This window comes from Eptatretus burgeri, chromosome 12 (assembly GCF_056783735.1).
Source record: "Eptatretus burgeri isolate ZD-2024b chromosome 12, Ebu_testis_v1, whole genome shotgun sequence".
Lineage (NCBI taxonomy): Eukaryota > Metazoa > Chordata > Myxini > Myxiniformes > Myxinidae > Eptatretus > Eptatretus burgeri.
In genome coordinates, this window is record NC_140972.1 from 9,916,625 (window position 1) to 9,937,317 (window position 20,693).

The 20,693-nt window shown below is 46.8% G+C and overlaps 1 protein-coding gene across 3 annotated transcripts in view; it reads right to left on the bottom strand.

Moving 5' to 3' along the window:
• LOC147015059 (heterogeneous nuclear ribonucleoprotein Q-like) overlaps positions 1 to 17,887 on the bottom strand; it is an 84,279-nt gene extending 66,392 nt beyond the window's left edge. Inside the window, exon 1 of one of the 3 annotated variants that reach the window (XM_085849425.1) lies at positions 17,750 to 17,887. The gene's annotated coding sequence lies outside the window, so the exon portion shown is untranslated. Of the gene's footprint in view, positions 1 to 17,156; positions 17,271 to 17,749 lie in introns of those variants that run through there. The other 2 variants (XM_085849427.1, XM_085849429.1) reach the window with 2 other exon arrangements.
• Between the last annotated feature and the right edge of the window lie 2,806 nt (positions 17,888 to 20,693).

The following is a 20,693-nucleotide window of genomic DNA, read 5'->3' on the forward strand; positions in this document are numbered from 1 at the left end:
TGCTCTGGGGAAAGAGGATAGCTGGCTTGCTTGGGTGCCGCAACGAGCGACTCCACTGCGCCCTCGACCGCGTTCCCGGCTTCGCCTCTCTGCAGCTCCCCGACAGACCGCCTCTCCTCCAGACCCGTCTTGACTGCTGCTGCCACACTTCGCCGCCGCCGCCGCCACCACCACCACCACGACTCGCCCGAGCCCGAAACAGAAAAACCTCTCTCTCTTCGCCCTGCGCTCGGCGCTTTATAGTGGAGCAGGAGAAACCATATGCAGATTTTCCGATCAGGATCGGCTCAGGGGCGGAGCCACGCTCGCCCATTGGGTGGAGGAAAAGTGGGCGTGAATCATTCCTGATCCTCGAATTTGCATATATCGATTCTACTCCGACACGCCTGGAGGCGGGGCCAAATCGCCCCGCGCTCGCTGATAGGACGGAACAAAAGTGGGTGTGAATCATTCTTGATCCGACTTCCCCGGAAAGGCCGCTTTTTGCACCCGCTGCTCGGCGCGAGCCCTGTACGAGTCCAGGATCGGTGCCCACAAGCGGTGCGGGAATGGCGGCAGAAGGAGGAGAGGTGAAGGTGGTGGAGGGTTTATTGTGGTGGTCCCTGGCCACAGTGACGCTTGGAATGGCGGTGATGCGATGGTTGCGAGAGCGAGTTGTGACGGTAAAGGTCGTGGCCGTCGGCGTTGTTGTGAAGCGGCGTTGCGGTCGGTGGTTGTTGTGTGATGGCGGTTGAGACGTGGTTGGCTCAAAATAAAGATAGAACAGAAAAACGGCTATCTTGAAGGGTCGCAGCCCGAATGAATCACATTTATTCCCTCTAAACAACGGGTTTGGGCGAACTACACATATACTTAGAGATATCTCACCTACGGGACCTGAATGGTGGTTTGCGAATTTCCTCAACCACAACAATAGATATATATACCTATATACATATACACACTATATACATTATATATATATATATATATATATATATATATATATATATATATACATACACATATATATATATATATATATATACACACACACACCGACTGCTGACAATTCAAAACACCTCACTGCACTGGAAACCATGGGGACAGGTCTACAGCACTGTAAATGGTGGAGGCTTGCAATTCCCTCACCCACCTTGAGACGGCACAACAGGATACAAATTGAATGGAGAATTTGGGTCCCTCCCCCTCACCCCCCAACCCTCTCAAGACCGTCAGCAAAGATAAAACACCCCAATACATGAATTGGGGTCATGCTGATCCGATGTAGCACGTTTGGATGTATTCAGCCAATAACTGGAGGAGCAGCATAACGCAAGCACGCACTAAAAGTCGTGTATTGGGAAGTGACAATAGCGACATGCACCGTAAATGCCCACTGCGTGAAAGTTGCATACATGTTGTCATTCTTTTTAAGAAAAATAATAATAATAAAAAATTAGGGGAACTTGTGGTGCCACCTTCATAAATTTAACAAATAAACAATTGCGACACATAAGAGAAGATCTAAAGCTAAAATGACAAAGAAATGGTAATGCCTCACAGGTAAATGAGCTGGTATATGCAGATCGATTAATCAAAAATTCTTGATTAGCAAAACAAAAAGAGAAGGTCTCCTGCGATGAACATGCTCGGAAAAACGATTTCATTCTCAGCTACATTTCCACGAGTACAAATCAAAACACAATGCACGAACGCATTACTTCCATGCATACAACATGTCAACACCATTAAATCAAACGAAATACATGAACATATTAAAGTATAAAATGTCCTGCTTCTCACGAGTAATCGATGAGGGTTGAAATAAATAAATAAGTAATAAATTAATTAATAAATACCTCAACATACAGCCAGGCCACCAAGTGTTCCTAAATTGAGGTTATGAATTTAGCAAAGGACAAAAACACGACTCATTCCAACTATAAGTCAGATTAGGTAAGGGAGCATGTGCCGAAGCAGCTCGTCGCTGCGTCCACCTTCCGCAGGTAATCCAGGGATCTCCGTCTGGCCATCCCCATCTCCTTGAGATGCTGATCAACCTGCTGCAACCACGAGGCACATGGTCGGCCCATTGGCCGCCTCCACTCACGAGACTCCCCCGTTGAGAGAATCTACTGAGAAGGATCAGCGTCAGGAAAACGAGCCACATGTCCATACAGCCACAGCTGACGTTTATAGACGATGCATGTAACAAATCTCATTTGAGTCTCTTTCAGCAACCACTCGTTGGACACAATGTCCAACCAGCGATCACCAAGGATTCTCCGAAGAGACCTGGTACCAAAGGAATTAAGTCTCCATCTCAGATCCCTGGTGAGAGTCCAAGTCTCACATCCACAGAACAAGACTGGAAGCACCAAGGACCTGAAGACTTGAACTTTCAACCTCCCGCACAGGCACCGGCAGCGCCACACCTCATGATCCAATGAATCCATGACTCCCCAGGACCAACCCAGACATCTATTTGGCTCACAGCCAGGGCATGTGAATATCTCCGTGACCTCAATCTCCTCACCACAAACAGGCACAGACAGGATACCAGCATCCAAGATGTTATTGAAAGCCTGGATCTTAAGGCCCGGTCACACCTTGACGTTTTCGCCAGCGATGGCAACGTATTAAAATGTATGTAAAACGCTGGCTTACGTTGAACTTTTGATGTTTTTTTTTAAAGATTCGGACATATTCATAGCGACTTGGTCTTTTGTATAACGCATTGGTAACGGACACAGAACGTTTCGTTGTGTTATAGATAACTTATACCAACGAATGCTGAACCTGTTGTCGGCCTACACAACCGATGCCCAACGATAGTCTAACTTAGGCATAGCGCGTTGCACGCATCACCGACGATGTCGTGATGTAGCCTATTAAAAGGCTGACGCACAACGATTCGAATCATAACTGCCGTAGAAATGGAAGTGACAACATCGCAGTCACACCTTGGCAATCTTGCCAGCGTATGCCGACCTAAGAAAAATGTGTCTAAAACGTTGGGGCACGTCAAATACGGTATGAGTAAGTTTGGTATACGTGAGTAGAACGCTAAAGTACGCTATCATACATCGTAGTAAGTAGAGTACGTCAAGAAATTTTAAACATGTTCAAAATTTTACGACGTACTCGGCGTATGACACACGTTCCGCGTGCGATGGGGATAAGTTTTACACACGATATGTGGACGCTTACACACGTCCACAAAGGCTACTTATAAGCTACTCATAAGTCGAAACACGTCGCGGTAATGTCTTTTTTACGCGAAACTTGTTTCTAAATTATGTTTGACGTGCTTTGAACCAATTCTTTACGTAGTCCCAACACACATTGACGTATGTAGACGTATTCCAATGACGTCTTCCGGTCGACAAAAAAAAATAAATGAACGTGTTTCTAGCTTACAACTGCCATATAAAGACATGTTCCCAGCGGTTTTGGGAATTGGTATATAAAAATGCTGCTCATAAAAGGGGAACCCAACAGTGTTTTCGAGTCGATGTCCATGTCAGCAGTAACAGTATCAGTTTGTTCATGTTGGCAGTAGTAGGTGAGTGAGAGGGGGAGGGTGTGGGTTATGATGGATCGTCCTTGCGTCCGCGTGTCCACGGGTAGGAGACATCTTTTCACCATTGTTCGAAGTTCTTCGCGGCTACTTTTTTATGGGGCTTTTTCAACAATGAGCTACAGCTTGTTTTTACGATTTAGGTCTATTCATAACGGTTTGGACAAATGCACAATTAACTAATAATGTGCATAGAGCGCTTTGATTACTTATAGATACGATATAACAACGAATAATTATTGTGAAGCCGGCGTTCACAAACTATGCCCAACGATAGCCAAACTTATCCATATCGTGCGGCAGTTTATCTTTGCCGGTGACGTAGGGTTTGCTATTCATAGGCTGCCACTCAACGATTTAAATGGCTGCATCTCCACTATTGAAAGTAGACGCTTGCGCTCAACAATTGGATTTTTTTTACACGGTACCACTCAGCTATTTTCATTGTTTACAATGAACGATTTAAATTGCTGTCACTCGCCTTTGTTTTTTGACGCTGGCGCTCGGAAATTTTAATCGTTTCGATTGAACGTGCTAAATCGCTCAAACCCCACTAATGAAAGTAGACGCTTGCGCTCAACAATTCGATTTTTTTTTTTTTACACTCAACGACTTTTAAACGGTACCACTCAGCTATTTTCATTGTTTACAATGAACGATTTAAATTGCTGTCACTCGCCTTTGTTTTTTGACGCTGGGGTTTTGAAACTTGAAGCGTTTCTTCTGAACGTGTTAAAACGCTCAAACTCGACTATTTTAAATAGACGCTGCCGATGGACAATTGGAATCATAGCCAAGCGAGACATCGAAGTGTGAACATCCTCGTCATGCCGAAGAAAAGTTTGAAGAATGCTGCAAATAAGTGTCCTGGCCGTGGCCGTGGACGCTGATGCAAGGACGATCCATTATACCGACGTCTTTTAGCCGATGAGTAACTTAAAAGTAATGTCTGTCGACGTGTGGCAACGATCGCGTAACATGCCAACAACACGTTAATCATAGGTTAGAAATAAGTTTCGGGTACGCTAAACATTACCTCGGCGTGTCTCAACTTATGATTAACTTACAAGTAGCATGTGTTGACGTCTGTCAACGATCGCAGACCGTGCATACAACTTGTGGCCAGCGTAGCGGAACGTGTGAGTCATACGCCGGCATACGTCGTGAAATTTCAAGCATGAAAAAATTTGAGGACAACCAAAAAGTACAATGTTTAAAGCCAGCGTACAACGACGTATGGCAGTGTTTTTCAGCGTGCTCTCAATGTTATCAAAACTTACCCATAACGTATTCAACGTGTGCCAGCGTTTTAGAAAAAAAAAAATTCAAAAATCGGCATACGTTGGCTAAAACGTCAAGGTGTGACCGGGCCTTTAGTTTTGACCCAGGAAACCCCGAATCGCAATGGCTCCGACTCTTCATTCAGCACCTCGAGGGCCCCCAAAAGGATATGTAGAGTCTCCGCAAAGATGACTGAATCATCTGCAAAGTTAAGGTCAGATTTCTTGACATTCCCAAACAATGCACCGCAACATGATCTCTCTAACATCCTGCCCAGAATCCAGTCCATACAAGCGCTGAAAAGTGTGGGGGCCAGTCCACACCCCTGACAAACTCCAGTAACAACTGGAAATAAGTCAGAGATCGGATCACCACATCTCAACATTCTCAGTACCAGAGTAGAGTTCAGACATCAGATTGATCAGTTTTGGTAGCATCCCACGAAGACCGAGAATACTCCAGAGGGCATCCCGATTCACTGGATCGAACGCTCTGCAAAGATCAACATCGGCCGCAAGCAGCCCCTGCCGAAAATCTCGTTTGCGGTGGGTGAGGACCCGAAGAGCAAGGACACGGTCAATCGTTGACCTCTTCGGTGTAAAGCCTGACTGCTCGTGGCGCTGGTGCTCAAGCAGATGGTGGCAAACCCGATTGAGAATTATCCAAGCAAAGACCTTGCCCAGCACTGAGAGCAGCGTCACCCCTCGGTAGTTGTTGCAGTCGTGGCGATCACCCTGCTTTTTCCAAAGAGGGACAACAATGCTCCTCTTCCAGTCAGTTGGGATGATGCCTGTGTTCCAGGCAGAGCACAGAACTGCATACAACGACACGAGTACAGCATATCCACCAGCCTTGAGAAGTTCAGCATGGATGCCACAGATACCAGGAGCTTTAACCCCATTTCAACCGGTTCACCGCAGCTTTTGTTTCCACAAAGGTAGACCACAGTTGATTGGAGGGTCAGCAATAGGGATAGTAACACCACTGACATTCAACTCAACAGCTGATGGATCAGCCTGGTGCAACCGCTCAAAGTCACCAGCCCAGCGGGCCTTCAATTCGGACTCCTCTGTTGAAAGCCCACCACCCACCGCTCCAAGTGCAGTACACCGAGTGTTGGGCTTGTAGGAACGCAATGCACGAATTTCCCTGTTAGCAGGATGAGAATCACTTGACCACAGGTGATGCTCGACCCCATCACATTACTTACACATCGGCCTCCTTGTCCACCCTTAGTGCACGTACAGTTTTACGACTCAACTCCCTGAACAGCTCATCTGTGCCATTAAGCCTGGCCCTGCGACGATGGTCAATGGTATCCAGTGTCCCTTGAGACACAAAATTCCTTTTTGCCTGATGGCGAGTTCCAAGACACCTGCCAGCAGCATCAAGGATGGTGGTCTCGAAGGCACTTCACAACTCTTCAGGATTCCCCAAAGCACCCAGACCCTCAAATCCCAACTCAAGACTGTTTGAAAGCTCCTCAGCTTCCCTCTCAGTCTTGAGCATGTCAACATCCAGCCGAGGCTAGATTCCCCATTCTCCTGGATTTTTCGCTGCAACTTCTAAGTTGCTACAACAAGCCTGTGGTCGGTATTGAGGAGCTGAGCACTCCAGTAGACCCTGCAGTTTTGGATCATCCTCCAGCGACCATCAACAAGCACATGGTCAATCTCCTTTGTCAAACCACCAGTGTTGAAATACCAAGTCCAGCGATGAGCCTGTGGGCGCTGAAACCATGACTTCTTGCAAAGTCAAGGAACTCCGTGCTATTCTGGTTCACAGTTCCAGACCCATGGGGACCAACTCACGGCACATGCAGTAGTACCTACGAGGTACACCAAATGCCAAAAAGAAGAATTCCCAGCCTTTTGTGTCATGTGGTTTTTCACAATTGTTGCCACTCAAAAACATTGATATTCCTTGCACTCACAGCCAGTATCTTCGTGTTATGTTTTTGGGGGAGGGCAGTCACCAATTTAAGGATGGAACAAACATGTGTTTCAATGGAGATTTTAGGATTTTTCTTTTAACTGTACCTCTGTCAGGTGCAGGGCCCTGTCACACCTTGACGTTTTAGCCAGCGTATGGCAACGTATCAAAATGTATGTAAAACGCTGGTGAACGCTGAACTATTGATGTTTTTTTTTTTTCCAGTTTTGGACATATTCATAACGAGTTGGACGTATGCACAATGTATTAGTAACGTACAAACAACGTTTCGATAACATATAGATAACTTGTATCAATGAATGCTGAGCGTGTTGTCTGCGTTCACAACCTATGCCCAACGATAGTCTAACTTATGCATAGCGCGGCAGCGTATCGCCGACGATCACGTGGCGTAGGCTATCAATGGGCTGCGGCTCGACGATTCAAATCATAACCGCACTCGACATCGAAGTGTCAAGCCGCTGTCACACCTTGGCGTTTTAGCCAGCGTATGCCGACATATGAAAAATTTGCCGAATACGCTGGCACACGTCAAATACGTGATGGGTAAGTTTTGTATACGTTAATAGCACGCTGAAGCACGCTGGCATACGTCGTAGTACACAGAGTACATCGACAAATTTTAAGCATGTTGAAAATTTTTCGACGTATCCAGCATATGTAATGGCACACGTTCTGCATACGCTGGCCGTAAGTTGTAGGCATGTTACGCGATCGTTGACACACGTTACTTGTAAGTTACTCATAAGTCGAAACACGTCAAGGTAATGGTTAGCGTCAGTGTTCCAGACTCCCTGGTTTTTTTTTGGTATCTTTTCTTCGGTACGACGGTGATGTTGACACTGATTTCTCGTGCGGTTATAATTTTAATCGTTGAGCAGCAGCCTATTAATTGTATTATATTACAACCGCACCAGAAATCGAAGTGTCAACATCACCGTCATACCGAAGAAAGAAAAAAATAAAAAACCAGGGAGTCTGGAACACTGATGCTAACCATTACCTCGACGCGTTTCGACTTATGAGTAACTTACAAGTAACGTGTCGACGATCGTGTAACGTGCCTACAACTTATGGCCAACGTATGTGGAACGTGCAAGTCATACACTGGCATACGTTGAAAAATTTCAAGCATGGAAAATTTGTCCATCAGCTCAGCGTACTCTTAACGTATACAAAACTTACCCATACGTATTCGACGTGTGCCAGCGTTTTAGACAAATTTTTCATACGTCGGCACACACTGGTTAAATCGTCAAGGTGTGACAGGGCCTTCACCAAAGGTGTGCAGACATTACATTTCACCCCTTGTCTATATATGCATGTCTGTCTGAGAACAGAATACGTCAAAAGGTTATAGACGGATTCAGACAAAATTTTGTGGACAGGTTGGATGTGTGAGGAGGAAGAATTGATTGGATTTTGATGAGGATCCAGAAATGAGAATTTTACAAGATATTCTTTGCTGTTGAGAGATGGGAACAAAAAAATGCTATACAGCATGATATTACAAAAGGTTGTGGACGAGTTATGACAAAACTTGATGGATATTTTGAGTGAGCACCAAGAACAAGCCGATTAGATTTTGTTTCAGCTCCGGATGAAGATCCGGTCTATCAGAGGGATACAAAACAAACTGTTCAGCCTGGCAGAAGTATGCGTACCACCGAGTGCCAATCGAGTTTGTGTATGTATCAATTGTATCTGCATGGATGAGGATATATATATATATATATATATATATATATATATATATATATATATATATATATATATATATATATATATATATATATATATATATATATATATATATATATATATATATATATATATATAGTATTTGGGGATAGGATGTGCATGCTGCGTTGGTGGGTGGCAGCACTGGCCAAAATAAACTAGCATTGTTTTTGTGTCCCCCCATGTGTACAGGCAGGTGACACACACACTCACGGAACATACAGTACAATAGGATGACGTTTGATGAAAAGATCTGCATGAACTGAAGCCGGACATTTTGGTGCTTCTGTAACTGCTTCCTCATCCTATTGTCCTCCTAACCCTCCCAACAGTCTTTCGAACCATAGTGTCCAAACAAAGTCCTCTTATCACCAAGGTCCTCCTTACCTTCGGGTCTTCCTTCCCCTCCCAACACTCCACAACAAATTGTGGGACATACAGTACATCCGTAAGTAAGCACTCACGGCACGTCCAGTACTTCCTTAATGAAGCACTCACGGCACGTACAGTACAGCGTTAATGAAGCACTCACGGCACGCACAGTACATCCTTTATGAAGCACTCACGGCACGCACAGTACATCCTTAATGAAGCCCTCACGGCACGTACAGTACATCCTTTATGAAGCCCTCACGGCACGTACAGTACATCCATAATGAAGCACTCACGGCACGTACAGTACATCCTTTATGAAGCCCTCACGGCACGCACAGTACATCCTTAATGAAGCACTCACGGCACGCACGGCACGCACAGTACATCCTTTATGAAGCCCTCACGGCACGCACAGTACATCCTTTATGAAGCACTCACGGCACGCACAGTACATCCTTTATGAAGCCCTCACGGCACGTACAGTACATCCATAATGAAGCACTCACGGCACGCACAGTACATCCTTTATGAAGCCCTCACGGCACGCACAGTACATCCATAATGAAGCACTCACGGCACGTACAGTACATCCTTTATGAAGCCCTCACGGCACGTACAGTACATCCTTAGTGAAGCACTCACGGCACGCACAGTACATCCTTTATGAAGCCCTCACAGAACGCACAGTACATCCTTTATGAAGCCCTCACGGCACGCACAGTACATCCTTAATGAAGCACTCACGGCACGTACAGTACATCCATAATGAAGCACTCACGGCACGCACAGTACATCCTTAATGAAGCACTCACGGCACGCACAGTACATCCTTTATGAAGCACTCACGGCACGCACAGTACATCCTTAATGAAGCACTCACGGCACGCACAGTACATCCTTTATGAAGCCCTCACGGCACGTACAGTATATCCTTTATGAAGCACTCACGGCACGTACAGTACATCCTTTATGAAGCCCTCACGGCACGTACAGTATATCCTTTATGAAGCACTCACGGCACGCACAGTACATCCTTTATGAAGCACTCACGGCACGCACAGTACATCCTTAATGAAGCACTCACGGCACGCACAGTATATCCTTTATGAAGCACTCACGGCACGCACAGTACATCCATAATGAAGCACTCACGGCACGCACAGTACATCCTCAATGAAGCACTCACGGCACGCACAGTACATCCATCATGAAGCACTCACGGCACGCACAGTACATCCTTAATGAAGCACTCACGGCACGTACAGTACATCCTTTATGAAGCACTCACGGCATGTACAGTACATCCTTTATGAAGCACTCACGGAATGCACAGTAGATCCATAATGAAGCACTCACAGCACGTACAGTACATCCTTTATGAAGCACTCACGGCATGCACAGTACATCCATAATGAAGCCCTCACGGCATGCACAGTATATCCATAATGAAGCACTCACGGCACGTACAGTACATCCTTAATGAAGCCCTCACGGCACGTACAGTACATCCTTAATGAAGCACTCACGGCACGTACAGTACATCCTTAATGAAGCCCTCACGGCATGCACAGTACATCCATAATGAAGCACTCACGGCACGCACAGTACATCCTTTATGAAGCACTCACGGCATGCACAGTACATCCTTTATGAAGCACTCACGGCATGCACAGTACATCCTTTATGAAGCACTCACGGCATGCACAGTACATCCTTTATGAAGCACTCACGACACGTACAGTACATCCTTTATGAAGCACTCACGACACGAACATTACATCCTCAATGAAGCACTCACGGCACGCACAGTACATCCTTAATGAAGCCTTCACGGCACGTACAGTACATCCTTTATGAAGCCCTCACGGCACGTACAGTACATCCATAATGAAGCACTCACGGCACGTACAGTACATCCTTTATGAAGCCCTCACGGCACGCACAGTACATCCTTAATGAAGCACTCACGGCACGCACAGTACATCCTTTATGAAGCACTCACGGCACGCACAGTACATCCTTTATGAAGCACTCACGACACGAACATTACATCCTCAATGAAGCACTCACGGCACGCACAGTACATCCTTAATGAAGCCCTCACGGCACGCACAGTACATCCTTTATGAAGCCCTCACGGCACGCACAGTACATCCTTTATGAAGCACTCACGGCACGCACAGTACATCCTTTATGAAGCCCTCACGGCACGTACAGTACATCCATAATGAAGCACTCACGGCACGCACAGTACATCCTTTATGAAGCCCTCACGGCACGCACAGTACATCCATAATGAAGCACTCACGGCACGTACAGTACATCCTTTATGAAGCCCTCACGGCACGTACAGTACATCCTTAGTGAAGCACTCACGGCACGCACAGTACATCCTTTATGAAGCCCTCACGGAACGCACAGTACATCCTTTATGAAGCACTCATGGCACGCACAGTACATCCTTTATGAAGCACTCACGGCACGAACAGTACATCCTTTATGAAGCCCTCACGGCACGTACAGTACATCCTTAATGAAGCACTCACGGCACGTACAGTACATCCTTTATGAAGCACTCACGGCATGTACAGTACATCCTTTATGAAGCCCTCACGGCACGCACAGTACATCCTTAATGAAGCACTCACGGCACGCACAGTACATCCTTTATGAAGCACTCACGGCACGCACAGTACATCCATAATGAAGCACTCACAGTACATCCTCAATGAAGCACTCACGGCACGCACAGTACATCCTCAATGAAGCACTCACGGCACGCACAGTACATCCATAATGAAGCACTCACGGCACGCACAGTACATCCTTAATGAAGCCCTCACGGCACGTACAGTACATCCTTTATGAAGCCCTCACGGCACGTACAGTACATCCATAATGAAGCACTCACGGCACGTACAGTACATCTTTTATGAAGCCCTCACGGCACGCACAGTACATCCTTAATGAAGCACTCACGGCACGCACAGTACATCCTTTATGAAGCACTCACGGCACGTACAGTACATCCATAATGAAGCACTCACGGCACGCACAGTACATCCTTTATGAAGCACTCACGGCACGCACAGTACATCCTTTATGAAGCACTCACGACACGAACATTACATCCTCAATGAAGCACTCACGGCACGTACAGTACATCCTTTATGAAGCCCTCACGGCACGTACAGTACATCCATAATGAAGCACTCACGGCACGTACAGTACATCCTTTATGAAGCCCTCACGGCACGTACAGTACATCCTTAGTGAAGCACTCACGGCACGCACAGTACATCCTTTATGAAGCCCTCACGGAACGCACAGTACATCCTTTATGAAGCACTCACGGCACGCACAGTACATCCTTTATGAAGCCCTCACGGAATGCACAGTACATCCTTTATGAAGCACTCACGGCACGCACAGTACATCCTTTATGAAGCACTCACGGCACGAACAGTACATCCTTTATGAAGCACTCACGGCACGTACAGTATATCCTTTATGAAGCACTCACGGCACGCACAGTACATCCATAATGAAGCACTCACGGCACGCACAGTACATCCTTTATGAAGCACTCACGGCACGAACAGTACATCCATAATGAAGCACTCACGGCATGCACAGTACATCCATAATGAAGCACTCACGGCACGTACAGTACATCCTTAATGAAGCCCTCACGGCATGCACAGTACATCCTTTATGAAGCACTCACGGCATGCACAGTACATCCTTTATGAAGCACTCACGGCATGCACAGTACATCCTTTATGAAGCACTCACGGCATGCACAGTACATCCTTTATGAAGCACTCACGGCATGCACAGTACATCCTTTATGAAGCACTCACGGCATGCACAGTACATCCTTTATGAAGCACTCACGGCACGCACAGTACATCCTTTATGAAGCACTCACGGCATGCACAGTACATCCATAATGAAGCACTCACGGCACGCACAGTACATCCATAATGAAGCACTCACGGCACGTACAGTACATCCTTAATGAAGCACTCACGGCACGTACAGTACATCCTTTATGAAGCCCTCACGGCACGCACAGTACATCCTTTATGAAGCACTCACGGCACGTACAGTATATCCTTTATGAAGCACTCACGGCACGCACAGTACATCCATAATGAAGCACTCACGGCACGCACAGTACATCCTTTATGAAGCACTCACGGCACGAACAGTACATCCTTAATGAAGCACTCACGGCACGTACAGTACATCCTTAATGAAGCACTCACGGCACGTACAGTACATCCTTTATGAAGCACTCACGGCATGTACAGTACATCCTTTATGAAGCCCTCACGGCACGCACAGTACATCCTTAATGAAGCACTCACGGCACGCACAGTATATCCTTTCTGAAGCACTCACGGCACGCACAGTACATCCATAATGAAGCACTCACAGTACATCCTCAATGAAGCACTCACGGCACGCACAGTACATCCTCAATGAAGCACTCACGGCACGCACAGTACATCCATAATGAAGCACTCACGGCACGCACAGTACATCCTTAATGAAGCCCTCACGGCACGTACAGTACATCCTTTATGAAGCCCTCACGGCACGTACAGTACATCCATAATGAAGCACTCACGGCACGTACAGTACATCTTTTATGAAGCCCTCACGGCACGCACAGTACATCCTTAATGAAGCACTCACGGCACGCACAGTACATCCTTTATGAAGCACTCACGGCACGTACAGTACATCCTTTATGAAGCACTCACGACACGAACATTACATCCTCAATGAAGCACTCACGGCACGTACAGTACATCCTTTATGAAGCCCTCACGGCACGTACAGTACATCCATAATGAAGCACTCACGGCACGTACAGTACATCCTTTATGAAGCCCTCACGGCACGTACAGTACATCCTTAGTGAAGCACTCACGGCACGCACAGTACATCCTTTATGAAGCCCTCACGGAACGCACAGTACATCCTTTATGAAGCACTCACGGCACGCACAGTACATCCTTTATGAAGCCCTCACGGAATGCACAGTACATCCTTTATGAAGCACTCACGGCACGCACAGTACATCCTTTATGAAGCACTCACGGCACGAACAGTACATCCTTTATGAAGCCCTCACGGCACGCACAGTACATCCTTTATGAAGCACTCACGGCACGTACAGTATATCCTTTATGAAGCACTCACGGCACGCACAGTACATCCATAATGAAGCACTCACGGCACGCACAGTACATCCATAATGAAGCACTCACGGCACGCACAGTACATCCTTTATGAAGCACTCACGGCACGAACAGTACATCCATAATGAAGCACTCACGGCATGCACAGTACATCCATAATGAAGCACTCACGGCACGTACAGTACATCCTTAATGAAGCCCTCACGGCATGCACAGTACATCCTTTATGAAGCACTCACGGCATGCACAGTACATCCTTTATGAAGCACTCACGGCATGCACAGTACATCCTTTATGAAGCACTCACGGCATGCACAGTACATCCTTTATGAAGCACTCACGGCATGCACAGTACATCCATAATGAAGCACTCACGGCACGCACAGTACATCCATAATGAAGCACTCACGGCACGTACAGTACATCCTTAATGAAGCACTCACGGCACGTACAGTACATCCTTAATGAAGCACTCACGGCACGAACAGTACATCCTTTATGAAGCCCTCACGGCACGTACAGTACATCCTTAATGAAGCACTCACGGCACGTACAGTACATCCTTTATGAAGCACTCACGGCATGTACAGTACATCCTTTATGAAGCCCTCACGGCACGCACAGTACATCCTTAATGAAGCACTCACGGCACGCACAGTATATCCTTTCTGAAGCACTCACGGCACGCACAGTACATCCATAATGAAGCACTCACAGTACATCCTCAATGAAGCACTCACGGCACGCACAGTACATCCTCAATGAAGCACTCACGGCACGCACAGTACATCCATAATGAAGCACTCACGGCACGCACAGTACATCCTTAATGAAGCCCTCACGGCACGTACAGTACATCCTTTATGAAGCCCTCACGGCACGTACAGTACATCCATAATGAAGCACTCACGGCACGTACAGTACATCTTTTATGAAGCCCTCACGGCACGCACAGTACATCCTTAATGAAGCACTCACGGCACGCACAGTACATCCTTTATGAAGCACTCACGGCACGTACAGTACATCCTTTATGAAGCACTCACGACACGAACATTACATCCTCAATGAAGCACTCACGGCACGTACAGTACATCCTTTATGAAGCCCTCACGGCACGTACAGTACATCCATAATGAAGCACTCACGGCACGTACAGTACATCCTTTATGAAGCCCTCACGGCACGTACAGTACATCCTTAGTGAAGCACTCACGGCACGCACAGTACATCCTTTATGAAGCCCTCACGGAACGCACAGTACATCCTTTATGAAGCACTCACGGCACGCACAGTACATCCTTTATGAAGCCCTCACGGAATGCACAGTACATCCTTTATGAAGCACTCACGGCACGCACAGTACATCCTTTATGAAGCACTCACGGCACGAACAGTACATCCTTTATGAAGCCCTCACGGCACGCACAGTACATCCTTTATGAAGCACTCACGGCACGTACAGTATATCCTTTATGAAGCACTCACGGCACGCACAGTACATCCATAATGAAGCACTCACGGCACGCACAGTACATCCATAATGAAGCACTCACGGCACGCACAGTACATCCTTTATGAAGCACTCACGGCACGAACAGTACATCCATAATGAAGCACTCACGGCATGCACAGTACATCCATAATGAAGCACTCACGGCACGTACAGTACATCCTTAATGAAGCCCTCACGGCATGCACAGTACATCCTTTATGAAGCACTCACGGCATGCACAGTACATCCTTTATGAAGCACTCACGGCATGCACAGTACATCCTTTATGAAGCACTCACGGCATGCACAGTACATCCTTTATGAAGCACTCACGGCATGCACAGTACATCCTTTATGAAGCACTCACGGCATGCACAGTACATCCTTTATGAAGCACTCACGGCATGCACAGTACATCCATAATGAAGCACTCACGGCACGCACAGTACATCCATAATGAAGCACTCACGGCACGTACAGTACATCCTTAATGAAGCACTCACGGCACGTACAGTACATCCTTAATGAAGCACTCACGGCACGAACAGTACATCCTTAATGAAGCACTCACGGCACGCACAGTACATCCTTTATGAAGCCCTCACGGCACGCACAGTACATCCTTTATGAAGCCCTCACGGCATGCACAGTACATCCTTTATGAAGCACTCACGGCATGCACAGTACATCCTTTATGAAGCACTCACGGCACGCACAGTACATCCTTTATGAAGCCCTCACGGCACGTAGAGTATATCCTTAATGAAGCCCTCACGGCACGCACAGTACATCCTTAATGAAGCACTCACGGCACGCACAGTACATCCTTTATGAAGCCCTCACGGCACGTACAGTATATCCTTAATGAAGCCCTCACGGCACGCACAGTACATCCTTTATGAAGCACTCACGGCACGCACAGTACATCCTTAATGAAGCACTCACGGCACGTACAGTACATCCTTAATGAAGTTATACCACATACAGTACATCCTTAATGAAGTTATACCATGTACAGTACATCCTTCATGAAGTTATACTACGTACAGTACATCCATAATGAAGCACTCACGGCATGCACAGTACATCCATAATGAAGCCCTCACGGCACGTACAGTACATCCTTAATGAAGTTATACCACGTACAGTACATCCATAATGAAGCACTCACGGTACATACAGTACATCCGTAGTGAAACACTCACGGCACGTACAGTACATCCTTAATTAAGTTATACCACGTACAGTACATCCATAATCAACTACTCATTATGCCAAGTACAGTATATCCCAATCACTCATTGTTAAAGGAACGTACAGTGCATACCTAAACTAATCCCGAATTATACCACGTGGTGACGTACAGGGTACATCCATGATTAACGAGTCATCGTTTTGACACGATCAGCACATCCCATTAACTTGTCAACGCAAAGGTCTCAACACCGACGGCCATCTCCGAGCAGGCCTCAGGCCCATCGAGCCTTTCCTGTCCACCAAGGTACACGGCACTCAAAATTCAAAACATTATCGATACCTCCTGGAGTTAGCAAGGATCTCCCACGACCGGTTCACCCAAACCTCGGAGCACTGAAGGTAAGGTAAGGTAAGGTAAGGTAAGGTAAGGTAAGGTAAGGTAAGAATCCTAACGCCTTCCGCTTGGTGAATCTTTACAACTCCATGTATTTTTAATGTTACCTCTTCCATCGTCCCGAGAGGACGAAAAAAAAAAACGAGTGAACCAAACACCCCAGAGACGAGTTTCAAAATAAATAAAAAATATATAAAAAAAATAAAAAAAGGGTCTTGTTTGGTTAAACACGAAAGGTCGTAAATTTTGATCGCCACCTGGTGTACAATAAATTCATGCAAGGACAATACAATCACATAACCGTCATGTTCGAAAGGATAAAAATTAAACAGTAAAAAAAAAAACGTGTCACAAATCCAATTAAAAGTCATAAATTTCCCGAAAGCAACAACAAAGCACCTCACTGAAGAGTAAAACGAAAAGCACAAACACTTTAAACTGCAACCGTCAGGTTCAACGCACAAACTTGTCATAAACATCTAAAGACCATTTCGAGTCAACCACGAGAAGCCAAAGCACGATACACTGCCCATACTTACCGATATGTGGAAGATGGCGATTTCGATTTAAGAAACAAAATGGCGCCGAAAGCACGTGGCGCAAGAGAAAATGTCTTTCCGGTAAACAAAACGTCTGCGGTTACCTGTGAAATATTCACGGGAGATACATCTTACGGGTATCGAAAACACGACGTCACTTCGAACGCGGACACTGTGTAACGACAAAAAATAAAAATTGCATCGTTTATTCGAAAAGTATTTTGGTGCACCATTGTGGTGCCGATTACACCGCCATGGTCGCCAATGACTGCATTAAAATAAAAAGCGCGAGAAGCTGTGAATGCGGAGTCGACGGTGATTTACCTTGGATATTCTTTACTGTCGTCCATGTAAACGCATGGAAATTTTCCTTCCACTGGCCATGAATAGCCAATACAATACAGTTCAAATTCAAATTCAAATTCAAATTCAAATTCAAATTCAAATTCAAGAAAGGGTTTGGGGGGCGGGGGGGGTCTATCCAGCACGCTTCTCGTACGAGGTACAAATTGAGTTGAAGATCCGTGACTGTCACACGCTGGGAAATCTTCATGGGTCTTTTCCAGTTTGTTCACATTTTCTTCAGAAAAATTACCAAATGTAAATATTAAAATGAAATAAATAATATTTTGAACCAAGGACTGATTAAAAAAAAAACAATTTTGCAGGAATAAAATATAAATGTGGACACGGTGAATTTCTATTTATAGCCCTCAGATTAAAGGGACGTACGCGGCCATAAGTGTGACAGAACACGTGACAGAAGACAGGACAGAATAGCCAATTATATAAGAGCGTGATGTCGCCGCGCTGTAATAACAAGTTCTGTCACCCAAAAAGAGGAAGAAATCAGCTCCACAAGACGTTTTAAAAACACTTCTGGTGAAAAACAATGAAGAACGAGAGGGGGAGCACTCGGGAGAGTGCAAAAACCTCCGCCGCCAATACTGCTGGGTCACTCAAGTGAACCTTATATCTTATTCATTAAATATGATGTCAACAGTGCTCACAGTAATAGTTCTTTTCTACATTTTTTTTGGGGGGGGGGTGTTTGGAAATCACTTAAAACATGTAGAAATGCAAAAAGTAGAAATCGAAATTTTGTTCAAAAAAAAGTTGCAAAAATTTTTTTTTCTCCAACATTTTTTTTTTGGGGGGGGGGGGTTGGAAATCACTTAAAACATGTAGAAATGCAAAAAAATTTTTCTCTAACAATTTTTTTTTTGGGGGGGGGGTTGGAAATCACTTAAAACATATAGAAATGCAAAAAACAAGTTTTTTTCTCTAAATTTTTTTTTTTGCGGGGGGGGGGTTGGAAATCACTTTAAACATGTAGAAATGCAAAAAAAAAAATTTCTCGAACAATTTTTGGGGGGGGTTGGAAATCACTTAAAACACGTAGAAATGCAAAAAAATATATATTTTCTCTCAATTTTTTTTTGGGGGGGGGGGGACAAAGTCCAAAATCTAATAGCATGATCCATGGACCATACCTAACCCCCCCCCCCACCAAGTTTCGTCGAAATTCATTGAGGAGTTTTTCCGTAATACTGTTCACAAACAAACAAACAAACAAACAGAAAGGGGTGAAAACAGTAACCTCCGATCTTCGATGGCGGAGGTTAACAAGAGTTACAACACTGCGCGTCAACAACTAATGGAACAGCAAGATTAACACTTCCTGCTCAGAAAATCAACTTCAGGCGTCACACAGAAATTGATTCAGCACAAAAAAAACGTCGCTCTTCCGCATTAACCCCGCCCACAATCCACCCGGCAATGTCCGCCCACAATCCACCCGGCAATCTCCGCCCACAATCCACCCGGCAATCTCCACCCACAATCCACCCGGCAATCTCCGCCCACAATCCACCCGGCAATGTCCGCCCACAATCCACCCGGCAATATCCGACCACAATCCACCCGGCAATCTCCGCCCACAACCCACCCGGAAATCTCCGCCCACAACCCACCCGGCAATCTCCACCCACAATCCACCCGGCAATGTCCGCCCACAATCCACCCGGCAATCTCCGCCCACAATCCACCCGGCAATGTCCGCCCACAATACACCCGGCAATCTCCACCCACAACCCACCCGGCAATCTCCACCCACAACCCACCCGGAAATCTCCGCCCACAATCCACCCGGCAATGTCCGCCCACAATCCACCCGGCAATCTCCGCCCACAATCCACCCGGCAATGTCCGCCCACAATCCACCCGGCAATCTCCGCCCACAATCCACCCGGCAATCTCCGCCCACAACCCACCCGGAAATCTCCGCCCACAACCCACCCGGCAATCTCCGCCCACAACCCACCCGGCAATCTCCGCCCACAGCCCACCCGGCAATCTCCGCCCACAATACACCCGGCAATCTCCGCCCACAACCCACCCGGCAATCTCCGCCCACAACCCACCCGGAAATCTCCGCCCACAATACACCCGGCAATCTCCGCCCACAGCCCACCCGGCAATCTCCGCCCACAGCCCACCCGGCAATCTCCGCCCACAATACACCCGGCAATCTCCGCCCACAATACACCCGGCAATCTCCGCCCACAATACACCCGGTAATCTCCGCCCACAATACACCCGGCAATCTCCGCCCACAATACACCCGGCAATCTCCGCCCACAATCCACCCGGCAATCTCCGCCCACAATCCACCCGGCAATCTCCGCCCACAATACACCCGGCAATCTCCGCCCACAATACACCCGGCAATCTCCGCCCACAATCCACCCGGCATTCTCCGCCCACAATCCACCCGGCAATCTCCGCCCACAATACACCCGGCAATCTCTGCCCACGCTACACCCGGAAATCTCCGCCCACAACCCACCCGGCAATCTCCGCCCACAACCCACCCGGCAATCTCCGCCCACAACCCACCCGGCAATGTCCGCCCACAACCCACCCGGCAATCTCCGCCCACAAC